This window comes from Balaenoptera physalus, assembly GCF_965194825.1.
Source record: "Balaenoptera physalus genome assembly, chromosome: 2".
Taxonomy (NCBI): Eukaryota; Metazoa; Chordata; class Mammalia; order Artiodactyla; family Balaenopteridae; genus Balaenoptera; species Balaenoptera physalus.
Window position 1 is genome coordinate 177,784,771 of NC_138883.1, and position 11,554 is coordinate 177,796,324.

At 51.3% G+C, this 11,554-nt stretch overlaps 1 long non-coding RNA gene across 2 annotated transcripts; it reads left to right on the forward strand.

Annotated features, from left to right (window-relative positions):
• Positions 1 to 601: 601 nt before the first annotated feature.
• On the forward strand, positions 602 to 11,332 carry LOC309654913. Of its 2 annotated transcripts, none has more exons than XR_014260490.1 (2): positions 602 to 888; positions 2,341 to 11,332. It is a non-coding gene; the product is annotated as an uncharacterized lncRNA (long non-coding RNA). The 2 variants fall into 2 exon arrangements; XR_014260491.1 differs by lacking the exon at positions 602 to 888 and adding an exon at positions 1,953 to 2,128.
• The last annotated feature ends 222 nt before the right edge of the window (positions 11,333 to 11,554 follow it).

Here is an 11,554-nt window from a genome sequence, read left to right on the forward strand (position 1 = left end):
CCTTTGGTGCTTAGGAAAGACCCACTTACACTCACGGTGACTGGTGTGTATCATCTCCCTTCCCTGGATATATGCATTTGAACATTTGCAAAGCCTTCAAAGCCACTTCATTCTTCTGGGATTTCAGTTCTGTCAGCTGTAGATAGAGTTTGGGGTTCAAGAATACGGTTCTCACAATGGAATTGTAGATATTAGCGAATGGGTCATTAAGAAATTCTAATTTGAGGAAGAGACCATCTCTCATCCTTGAAATCACACTCACTTAGTTGCCCACACTCCACATTTTAAGGGGGACTGTCCCAACGTGTGTTCAGTCCACGGCACTGATTTCGTGCCACTTCTGTGCCATCGAGGAACCCACACCAGCTGTCATACTACTCCACCAAAATAAGCTCTTCCATGTTTCTCTGGGAAATCAGGAATTAGCTGTGAGCCACCTAAATGGGAAAGATGGGCTGGAAAAAAAAATTTTTTTTTTTCCTAAAGGAGAAAATTAGAAAAATGGACTAAAGGGAGAGAAAGAAAATTTCTAAAATGTGTGAACAGTTATCTATGAATAGTGAGCTGGCAGATGCTTTCAATGTCTTTTTTAAAAATATAATTTTATTACAAAGTTTTTTATAAGCATGCATTATTTCTATAATCAGAAGCACAAATTAATATTTTAAAAGAATAGACCCATTGCTGGAGGTTTGTGGGCCTCCAGGATTGAACATTCAGGCTGTCTGGTTGGCCAGACGCCGGCCTCTTATAGGTCAGCTGGTAAAACGCTGACCAGCAGCAGTCTAACCCTTTGACTGTGAACTTGCCTGGGGAAAGTACAGCAGCTCTAGGAGAGGAAAGATTTCAAGTCTTATGCAGCAGTTACGACTCCGAGTGGCAGAGTTGGTAAGATTCTTCCTTGGGGGCAGTTCCTGGAGGTGATGGTTCAAGGCACTTGGGGCAGGGTGGGGGGCAGGCCCGCAGGCTGCTGGGTCGCTGGTGTTTTATCATCCTCCTTGAGTTGTGGAACTGCCCTGCCGCCTTGGAACTTGCCTGCTTGTGGTCCGAGGAGGTTGAGTGAAGGACTGAGTCACTTTCCCCAAGAAGACGGAGGGAGATTGTGGTCCTTCAGACAGAACGGTTAGGGAAGTGACAAGAATAGGATGACTTCCTTCCTCTCTGCACGTGAAGAGAAAGAGGCTCTATTTGTAGAAATGGTTGAGGGAAAGAAACACGGGGCGTATATGCTTGAGGGTGGTCTTTGTGCGTAAGGGACACATTCAATGAGTGTTTATGGCAATTGCATTTGCGCTAATGCCTGACCCAGGAGCCTATTCCTTCCTCAAGGAACTTACATTTTAGTGCAGGCAGACCGGCGACAAGCAACAATCATAACAAATAAGGACGTGGCGTGGAATAGTAAAAGGTGCCAGGTGTGCAGAAAAAGCAAGGGGTGAGGAAGCAGCAGCCCTGGAACTGACCCCATTGGGTCTGGGGAAGAAGTTGGTTCCCGGCTTCCTTCCCAGGTTGGGAGGGAATGGGATGCAGCCGGAGAAGGGCTTGCTGGCCTTGGGAGGAGGGCACATTCCTGCGAGGGGAGGGCGGGGGTGCTGGGGGCGGAGGGACGCAGATGTCCAGGTCAGGAGTTCCATTCTTGCGGGCTGAGGAGCAGGAGAAGCGGGCGCGCCCCGTTCCTGGGCTGGATGACCTAATAAGGCCTCTTCCATCTTGCGCGCTCACAGTCTGGCCGCAGAGAGGACTCCCTGTTCTCCCTGGCAGGCGCTGCAGAGGCCGCAGTGTTTAGGATTTCTGAGCACCACTGAGTGTTCCAGCCAAAGACTCTCCATGTGACCTTCCCCTGAGCTGGGGGGAAGGGTATGGGAGGGAGGGAGGGGAGGGGGAGGGGGGAGGGGGGAGGGGGAGGGGGAGGGGAGGGTGTAGGGGGGAGGGTGTAGGGGGAGGGGGAGGGTGTAGGAGGGAGGTGGAGGGTCGGGGAGAGGAGCTTCCCATTTCAGCCTCTGGCACCAGGCTCTCGGCTGAGACCAGGCAGACAGGGAAGAGACAGAAGGAAAAAATGCCAGGGCTCCAGTTGTACACGGAAGCTTTTCTAAAGTAGCTGGAGCTGAGAAGAAAGGTAACTGAGAAGGTAAAGAGAATAAAGGCCTGTTGAAGCAGGGGGGTTTGGGGCTTGGAGGCATTTCTGCAGCGCTGATGTGTTAAAGCCTTTCTTCTCGCAGGAGCCCCGCGCAGGGCTGGGGCCGCAGGTCACACTTCTTTCCCTGCCTCTTGGGAGATAATTCGGGAAAGAACTTCTCCACCTGGGGAGGGGAAGAGTGGGTTCTGTCCTATCTCTTCCAGACTCCTTGCATGCTGAAGCCGGAGGAAGCTTCTGGATCACAATCACCCCGTCACATGCTGGGGCCTTGGCGAGCACCGTACAGGGAGAGCCGTCCGTCCAAGGCCAGGCCCAGGGTGTCATTTCTGCGAGGCGGGTCTCTGATCTGCCTCCATAAATAAAAGCCTGGAACAGAGGCTTTGTCTGTGTCTGCGCGTTCTTTTGCCATTAAAGGGCACCTCTGGAGACGGGAGGTCCAGGCGGGTGAGAGTAGACGCCCGAGGTCTGAAGGAGCATACGGTCGGGGTTCTCCGGCTAGAGCTCAGGTGTTATGTTAAAGTGAATTTCGTCACCTTTACATCGGCTGCACGCTGAATGAGGCACGGGGCGTGGGGATCGCTAGCGTGATGCCTGAGTCCACAGCCTGCCCGGGGCCTTCGGGACCAGGCGCGGCCTTCCCTGCGTGGAGTTGCCCCGGGCTGGCGTGTCCTTCGTGGCTGGTGGGGAAACGGTGTGGGCTGTGGACAGACGCGGAGTCCTGAGCCGGGCGAGTCAGTACTCGCTGCTATGGGACGCTGGCTGAGCCCCTTCCCTTCTCAGGCCCTTTGTTTGCCATCACTGCGGGGAGGGGTTAGAGGAGACGCGTGTTTCTGGAACTCTGCTGCCTGGAAGGTGAAGGAGGGCTTGGGGCTGGGGAGTCAGCTGCCACATGTCTCCATCCACAGCCCTGAGAGCCTTTCTCATGTAATATAGTATGTGGGATGTTAGAATATGTTTAGAATAGAATATGACCATGCTGGACTTCAGGGTAAGCTCGTATTTGAAAGAAGGATTCCGTTACCTGAAAAGTTTAAACACCCCTGCGCCAGGCGACTTCAGAGGCCCCTGGATCCGTGATGCTATTACCCCTTAAACAGTCCTGAGCGGTGCCAGAGAAGACTGGCAGTGTTCGCTCTGCTTACTTAGAAGCCTGAAAAAATGCCAAGAATCCACAGGCAGAAAGACACCCTTTGGCTCCTCATTTATCTGGAGGGCCAAACAAACTCACTTGACAGATTGTGCGGTTCTGGTGAAGCAGCACAACGGCAGAAGACCTCGCTGCTGCTCAGGGCATTTGCGATTTCCAGCCAATTCAGCACTCACTGCCCCTGGGATGTGCTTGAGCGGGGGAGGCCCGAGCCCGCCCTGGGGCAGGCGGCAGCAGCTCTGGAGAGCGTGGGGCCTTTGTCACCTGTGGACGCGATCCTGACTTGTCCCACGGTTTACAGGGAGATGTAAGATCTGGGACGCGTGGTGAGCCTTCAGTCTCCAGAAAGGAGAGGTTGCCTTGTTGAAGGTTAAGTGAAGTGACCAGAGGTGATGGGGGTCCAGCCGGACCAAGCCCACCTCAGGCCAGCAGCTGCCGGGAACCTCTCGGTAGCAACTCCTCCCCAGCCTGCTCCTGTGTGAGGGAGGGGCTGGCTGAGGGTGGGCTGATTGCCAGTCGCCTTGTATGTAAAGCCACAACCGTGAGGGCCTTTGCTAGTCAGTCTCGTTAAGGAAAAATCTGAATTTCAAGCTGCAAGACCAATGCTTGGGAGCAAGTCTCTGGGCCAGCTCAGGCTTGACATCTCAGGGTGGTTTCCTGGTTCTTTACTTCACTCAACAAATATTTATTAAAAGCCTACCACGTGCCTGGCGCTGTTTGAGAAGACGGGCTACATCCGTGAGCAAGACAGATACAAATTCCTGCCCTCAAGGAGCTTCCATTCTGATGCTCATTCACATTCACGGCCACTTGCTGGGGGGTGGGGGGCGGATGGGAATTAGGACACAGAGGTCAGAGCGTGGGGGTTGGTGTCAGACACCTGGCTTCAGACCCTTTGCCTCTCCACTGGCTTAGTTCTCGCCTTAAGCAGGTTCAAGGCCCGTGGCCGTTTCCTCGTCTGTTAAAGGGGATGGTGAGGGATGTGGTGGGTGGATTAAGCAGGTGACCCACCGGCAGCAGTTGGGGGGGTGCCTGGAGCACAGTCAGTGCTCCGTAAGGAGGACGGCCCACTGCTGTCAGTTCTCTGCCTGCGTCCACCCCGCAGGGCTTTAGGGATGGCGCCCTTAACCCTCTGTTTGGTTGCCATGGGCGCTGTATCCGTGGAGGGCCTCAGCAGGACGTGGTGCTGTCAGGCGTGGATGCGTCCTCTGTCGCTGTCAGGCCGGCGGGTGCTGCTGTCCGGGAAGGGAGTGGTCGGCTGTCCCCAGGGTCACTGTGCCCACCTCCCCTGGGCAGACGGCCAGGGGGCTGCCTTCACTCTCAGGGCAGCGCCCACCCCAAGCACTTTGGCTTCTCGGTCTGGGCAGGCCGCCTGTTCTGGGTGAGAAGACCACGCTCCTCCTCCTGGTCTCCCTGCGGCAGGCCCTCTGCTGTCCTCACTGCTGAGACCCAGCCCAGTGCTGCCCTGAACTGGCTGTGTGACCTGAAGCCAATCACCTAACCTCTCTGGTCTCAGTGTCCTCATTGTCAGAATGGAGATAACAGTGCTCATGGCTGAGGGGCGCGTTGTCAGGTGAGACAAGAAGGTGAAGAACCGTAGAACTGCAAGCAGGGCGCTCATCCCCCCATCAAGTCTCTGTTCTGCCCAATCTTTGTCCCCCAAAGCACGTCTGATCTGGCCGACTCTCCCTTCCCTCAGTACGGCCTTTCAGCGCATTTGGCCGCCTCTGCCGACTGGGAAGCCAGATTGGACCCCGGGAGCGTAAGAAGCACCCACTTCTGTTGGACCGAGAGTTTCTTGAAGCAGGGCCAGCTCTGCTCCTCTTTGACGTGCCCCCTTCCTCTCCCGCAGAGCCGAGGCTGCAACAAGTGCCCGGCACACAGACGTGTGGGACAGACATCCCACGTGGATACAGACAGACAGACGTGAGTGCGGAGCTGGCCCCTCTCTCCTGATGCCCTGTTTGTTTTGTGTCACGTAAGGACATTGTTTCTGAAACTGTCGCTCAGAGATCTAAATTTAGACCTGCCAGGAGCCATTCTGCCAGGAATGGGTGTGAAATATAGTCCTCAAGGCTTGCCTTTCTTGGGCTCTCAGAGGCACCACCAAGTAGCCAAGTCGGGGCAGCGTTCAGCTCGGAGTCTTGGAGGAGAGTCTGGTTGAGCACAGACTGCTTGTGCCACCACCCAGCTGCCTGGAAGGCCTCGCGCCCCAATGATCCCGCAGGCTAGCCTGGAATCCCGTGGCCACGCACCCAGCGTGCTTCCTAGCTTACCCTCTGCCCTCCTGGCCCTCAGGGCCGCCCAGATGCTCGCCTCAAGGTCTGCTGATGACATAGCAGCTCAGATGCGCTTCTTATATCCGGAGTTGAGAACTAAGGAGGTTTCTCTGCCAACACCTGGCAGGTGAGCCGGTCACAAAAGCCAGCGGAGAGTTACGGCTATCTTGGGGTCACGTATCCAAAGCTCCAACTTTCCCCTGATTATTTGAGTGATAAAATGAAGACATTAATACCTAATATAGGAAATAGCCTGCCCGAAGGACCACGTTAATCACTCTAATCCTCCATTCCCCGTTTTCAGTGAGGATTGGTTTCAATCAATCATGGAGTAAGTGGCAGCAGATTAATCTGGGCAGGGAGAGTAAAATGATACAGACAGAGATGATAGATGCGGAGGGCTAAGGAGGAAACAGAGCATTCACAAGTGCCTCTAGGATTTAATGAGACTGAGTCTGTGGGTCAGAGAGGAAATCCATCTCATCACCCTGTTTTTTTGTTGCCTCCCACGTCTCATTGTTTTAAAGCCAGTAGGTCGCAACGTCTCTTCTGGTGACACAGCTGAAGGAAATATTTGCAAGATGGCCCACGCAGGCTGTTGATAAAATAAAGTCCTCAATAAACCATACCTTCCAGTATCCATGCTCCTGGGTAGTGCCCTCCTCTTAAATCTGGGCTCGTCCTGTAATTTATCTTAACCAGTTAAGCTGTGATGGAATTTACACTCTGCTGATTCTGGGCTCTAGCCTTAAGAAGGCCTAGCAGCCTCTGCTTTTGCATTTTTGGATGCTCTGAGCTTCTATGTAAGAGGTCACACGACTTTAACGGAGACCACTGGAGGGGCATGTGGAGAGGTCATATGGAGGGAGTGAGGCCCTGAGACTCTATAGAGAGAGAGAAGTCTGACTATCTCAGCATGCCAACGGAGCCCAGGCTGCAGACTCTTTGGACATTGCATATATATAATAACATCTGGGCATTGTGACTCAGCCAGATTGATACATAAAATTAACCCTCACATCATCTATTGGCAAAAAACTAGTGTTCTTTAATTTCACCAAGAGGGTAGTGTGTGCTTTTTGGAGAAAGAACCTGACTGGGGAATAAGAAGACCTGAATTGAGATTGAACCACTGCCACGAACTGTATCATCAGTGAATCTGTTCATTTCTCTGACCGTCTGCCCAGGTTATGCAGCTAGCAACTGACCGAGTGAGGGTTTGAACCCAGGGAGTCTAGATCCAGCGTTACTGCTCTTAACCACTACGCTAATGCTGAAGTGCTCATTTCAGGCTGTTTTGGGGACCCCAGAATGGAGGGGACCTGTGGCCTACTTTGCAAGGCAGAGTCCAGGAGTTAGCCACGTCACACACACGTTGTGCCTTTGTGCTTTGTCCAGGCAGATGGGCCGGGCACAGACTTGCCAAGAGCTCTGTGTGTCTCCCCTGTCCCTGCCACGGCACAGAGGTAGCAGAGGGCCCATGACGCTCCCCCTTAATGTGGCTCAGGTGTGGTGCAGGGGCCCAGGGAGGTCACGTGCACTGCAGCGAGGGCCAGCTCCGCGGCCACCTAGGAGGGGTCATGGCCAAGTGTCGGAATGGGAAGATGGCCATTACAGGAGATGCTTGGCTTGAAGCCTACATATGCCCTGAATGCCTTGGCACTAAGAAAACCTACTAGAACTCAGACACGACCCCAGGGAAAATGGGGAAACATCTAATTAACGGATACTCCGCTCTCTGCAAAATTGACTTTTTGAACAGAAATTAATTTGAACGATAGAGAAGCTAAGTTATTCATGCATATCTGAGGGTCAAAAACCTTTACACACAGTGCTTTCAATAAAACTGTGTTAAACAAAAGATGGATGTGAGTACATTGAATAGAAATCTGCTTCCTACAACGTGTACGCATTTGTTCTAGCCCCATCCTTTGAGCCTAACCTAAATGGTCGGATCCCTCTTCTGCCAGATAACTCTGGCTTTTGGCAAACCAACCATTGACAACTCCATCAGAGGACTCCTCATAGGTCGCACTTCTTTTTGTAAGATCAGCATTATTGAGACACAATTTATGTACAATAAAATGCACCCAATTCAATAACTTTTGACGGATGTATACACCCATGTAGCCACTACCACAGTCAAAATGTCCAACATTTCCACCGCCCTCCAAGTTCTCACATGACCCTTTGCAGTCATCCCTCCCCCCAGTTCTGGCCCGAGGCAACTGCTCTTCTGCTTCCTGTCATTCTATATTAGTTTTGCCTTTCTGGGAGTTTTTCTTTATAAATGGAATCATATGTCGTCATAGTTTAAGTATCTATAAAATACATGGGAAAGCTAGAGAAACCCCGTCAAGTGGAGTGGGGACCACCGATGTGGGTCTGCGTGGCCAGCTTGCCTGGCGCTGCCGGGACCAGAGACAGCCCACCTCGCAGAGCCAGCATCCCTGTGTTCCTGGTCTGGGGATCCTCTCCCTGTGGCTCTCTGTCCTCACGACCACTTCCCCTCCCTCGTTCTTGGAGCTGTGTTTCCTTTCTTGGCCCGCATCTGCTGACCGGGAAAGTAAACAGCCAATGCAACCCCTGGAGAAGCATCTTTGCTGAAGAGTTTTCTCATCTTCGGGGAGAAGCAGACAGGAAGTGTGTGTCCACTCAGCTCTCACCGACAGCCCAGATAACGTAAACTCCTCGTTTCCTCCACAGCTGGGTCAGGATTTGGCCTCTCTGACACAGTGGGGGAACTTTCAGTCTCATTATCAAACAGCTGGAAGCCCCTTGCTCTCCTGGCACCTGGGGCTAGCTTTCCCTCTCTTGTCAAGAGCTTTGATTTTTTTTTTTTTCTTTTTCTTGATCTTGTTCACCTCCATACTGAAAAGAGTGTGAGGGAGAGCGATGGTCTAGTGTTTGAATCATTTCCTCCTCTCCCTAAACCTGTCTGGTTCTTCACCCACGTGAAGAAGATTTTTTACGGCTGAGGAGACAGACATAGGCTTCTGGAGTCCAGCTAACCGTCGACACGTTGTTGTTATTCTTCTCAGAAAAAGTACTTCCACAAAAGAGTGACTGGTGGAAACCGAAGACGTCTGCAGAAAAGAGGAGATGTGTAAACCCGAGAGCATGACCCTCCCCTGCATCTCTGTGCATTATCAGTGCAGGCAGGGGACAAGCCTGTGCCTTCCACAGCATGTAGGCTGGACCAGTGGGTCCCAAAAGGTGATCTTCAGACCAGTGGCCTCAGCATCCCCTGATGTATTAGTTATCTGTCATGTGTAACAACTTGCCCCAAAACTTGGTGGCTTTAAACACCAATAAATATTTATTATTTCTCACAGTTTCTATGAGTCAGGAATTTAGGAGTGACTTATATGGGAGATCTTGACCCAGGGCCTCTCATGAGGGTGCAGACAAGGTGTGGCCCAGAGCTACAGTCATCTGAAGGCTCGACCAGGGCTGGAGTGACATCTTCCAAGGTGGCTGACTCCCAGGAAGGTTGGCCTTCCCCAGAGTGTGTGATCTGAGAGTCACAGAGAGCCAGAGCCAGAGACACAGAGGGGAGAGAAGCTGCTGTGCCTTCTAGAACCTTGTCTTGAAATCACACACCATCACGTCTATCAGATACAGTTAGAAGCGAGTCACTAAATCCAGTTCACCTTTTGCAGGGAGGAGTGTCAAAGAATTTGTAGATGTATGTTAAAAATATCTTACCTGGCTGAGAAATCTTACCTGGTCTTGGGCCGCCCAGACCCCCTGAATCAGAGTCTCTGGGGTTCACATCCAACAATCTGTTTCAACAAGCCATCTGGGTGATTGTGATGCTGGGTGAAGTTGGAGAACCGCCAGACTAGACCAAAGAACACTGAGAAAACCTCAACTCACTTGTCGGTACCTGGAGTGAAGCCTTACTCACCAAGGCTACCTTCTAGAAGCTGAGTTTTTGTGAATTTGACGAAAGGTACTGGTCTTACTTCAAGGTAATCCACAAGAAAGATGCGGTAGGCAGGATAAGGGGCCCCGCAAAGATGCCCGCAGCCCAGGAGCCTGTGAATATGTTACCTAACATGGCAAAAAGGACTTTGTGGTTGTGATTAAATTAAGACTCTAGAGGCGGGAGATTATCTTGACTTGTCCAGATGGGCCCAAAGTAATTACAAGGACCCTTGTAAGTGGGAAGAAGGAGGGTTAGGGTCAGAGAGAATCAGAGAAGTAAAGTGCTGATGGAAGCAGGTCAGAGACAGACTTGAAGATGTTCCACTGCTGGCTTTGAAGACAGAGAGAGGGGCCACAAGCCAAGGACTGTGGGCGACCTCGAGAACCAGGAAAAGTCAAGAAAACAGATTCTCTCCTAGAGCCTCCGGAAAAAATGCAGCCCTGTCAATACCTTGATTTCAGCCCAAGGAGACTCATCTTGGACTTCTGACCTCCAGAACGTAAGAGAATTCATTTGTGTTGTTGGAAGCCACTCTGTCTGTAGTCATTCGTTAACAGCAACAGTAGAAATCTAACAGGAAAGGGTTCTGGTCTGGGACTTCCTTTGGGTGGAATAAAGAGAAAAAGAAGAGTGGGATGATCTGCTCCCTTAGATGTTTCCACGGGAAGGGTAGACGTGTGTCATTGCAGAGTCTGTGCTTGTATTTTTACCTGCAGAAGAGAAATGCTGTAGCACTTCATTGTCTAATATAGTAGCCACGAGCCAGATGTGGCTCGATAAATTTACACTTCAGTTAATTACAATTACATGATATAAAAAATTTAAGTTCCCAGTCCTCCAGCCACACAGCAATGGCTCAGTAGCCAGACATGGCCAGGGGCTAATGTACTGGTCAGCATGGACCCAGGATATTTCCAAAATGTTCTACTACTGACATTTGTAAACGTTCCACTAGACAGCACTGGTCCAGCCTCTTTGATCTTTCCGAGTTTGAAATAAGCTTTTGCACAACTCTTATTTTATGATTAAATCTTATTCTATGGCTGTGATTTCCAGTCGAGACTATCAGAATCCTTCAGCTCCATCACTTGTGTGTATCTGCATTGCTCATTCCCTAGGTTTTAAAAACTCCACGCTTCAAGGGCTCCTGGGGATTCAGAGATGCCGTGTAGACCAGAACATGGGTGAGGGGCGTATCTGTGTGTCCATGTGTGTAGGGGGAGATGGGGACAGGGCCTTCACCCTGGCTTGAACTAGAACAGCTTCTGTCTGCCGTGTTTACCTATTGAGCTTATCGCACCATTTCATTTGGAGAAACGTCCCATGACTTTCAAAAGAAGAAAAGTCTGCAAATCCTCAGTGTGGAAGGAGGGTCCCTACTCCCCCTTCTTTGTCCCCATTCCTAGTCTCCTGGAAGTCATTTGGACACGATTCCTTCTCACTTCAGACCATGACCAGAGCAATGAATCACTTGCACCTGGACATTTGCATGGAGTCATCATCTAGAATTTCTGGGTTTATGAAGACTTCTTCAAAAACTTGAACGAGGGCTTCCCTGGTGGCGCAGTGGTTGAGAATCTGCCTGCCAATGCAGGGGACACGGGTTCGAGCCCTGGTCTGGGAAGATCTCACATGCCGCGGAGCAACTAGGCCCGTGAGCCACAACTAGTGAGCCTGCGCGTCTGGAGCCTGTGCTCCGCAACAAGAGAGGCCGCGACAGTGAGAGGCCCGCGCACTGTGATGAAGAGTGGCCCCCGCTCGCCGCAACTAGAGAAAGCCCTCGCACAGAAACGAAGACCCAACACAGCCAAAAATAAATTAAAAAAAAAGAAAAAGAACTGGAACTAAAAGTTTATTTTAGAGGATGCAGGTAATTTGAAAAGTAAATATATTGGGTTGACCATTTTCCTCCCAGGATTAACTCAACTATTTTGTATTTCTATTCTCAGAGACATTATGTTCTGTCCCACTTACAAACACACACACGCCCCCCCCACTCACCCACACAAACACGCATTTTGTAAAGCACGCCATCCCTGCCTGTTGCAGTAAAGTTTTAT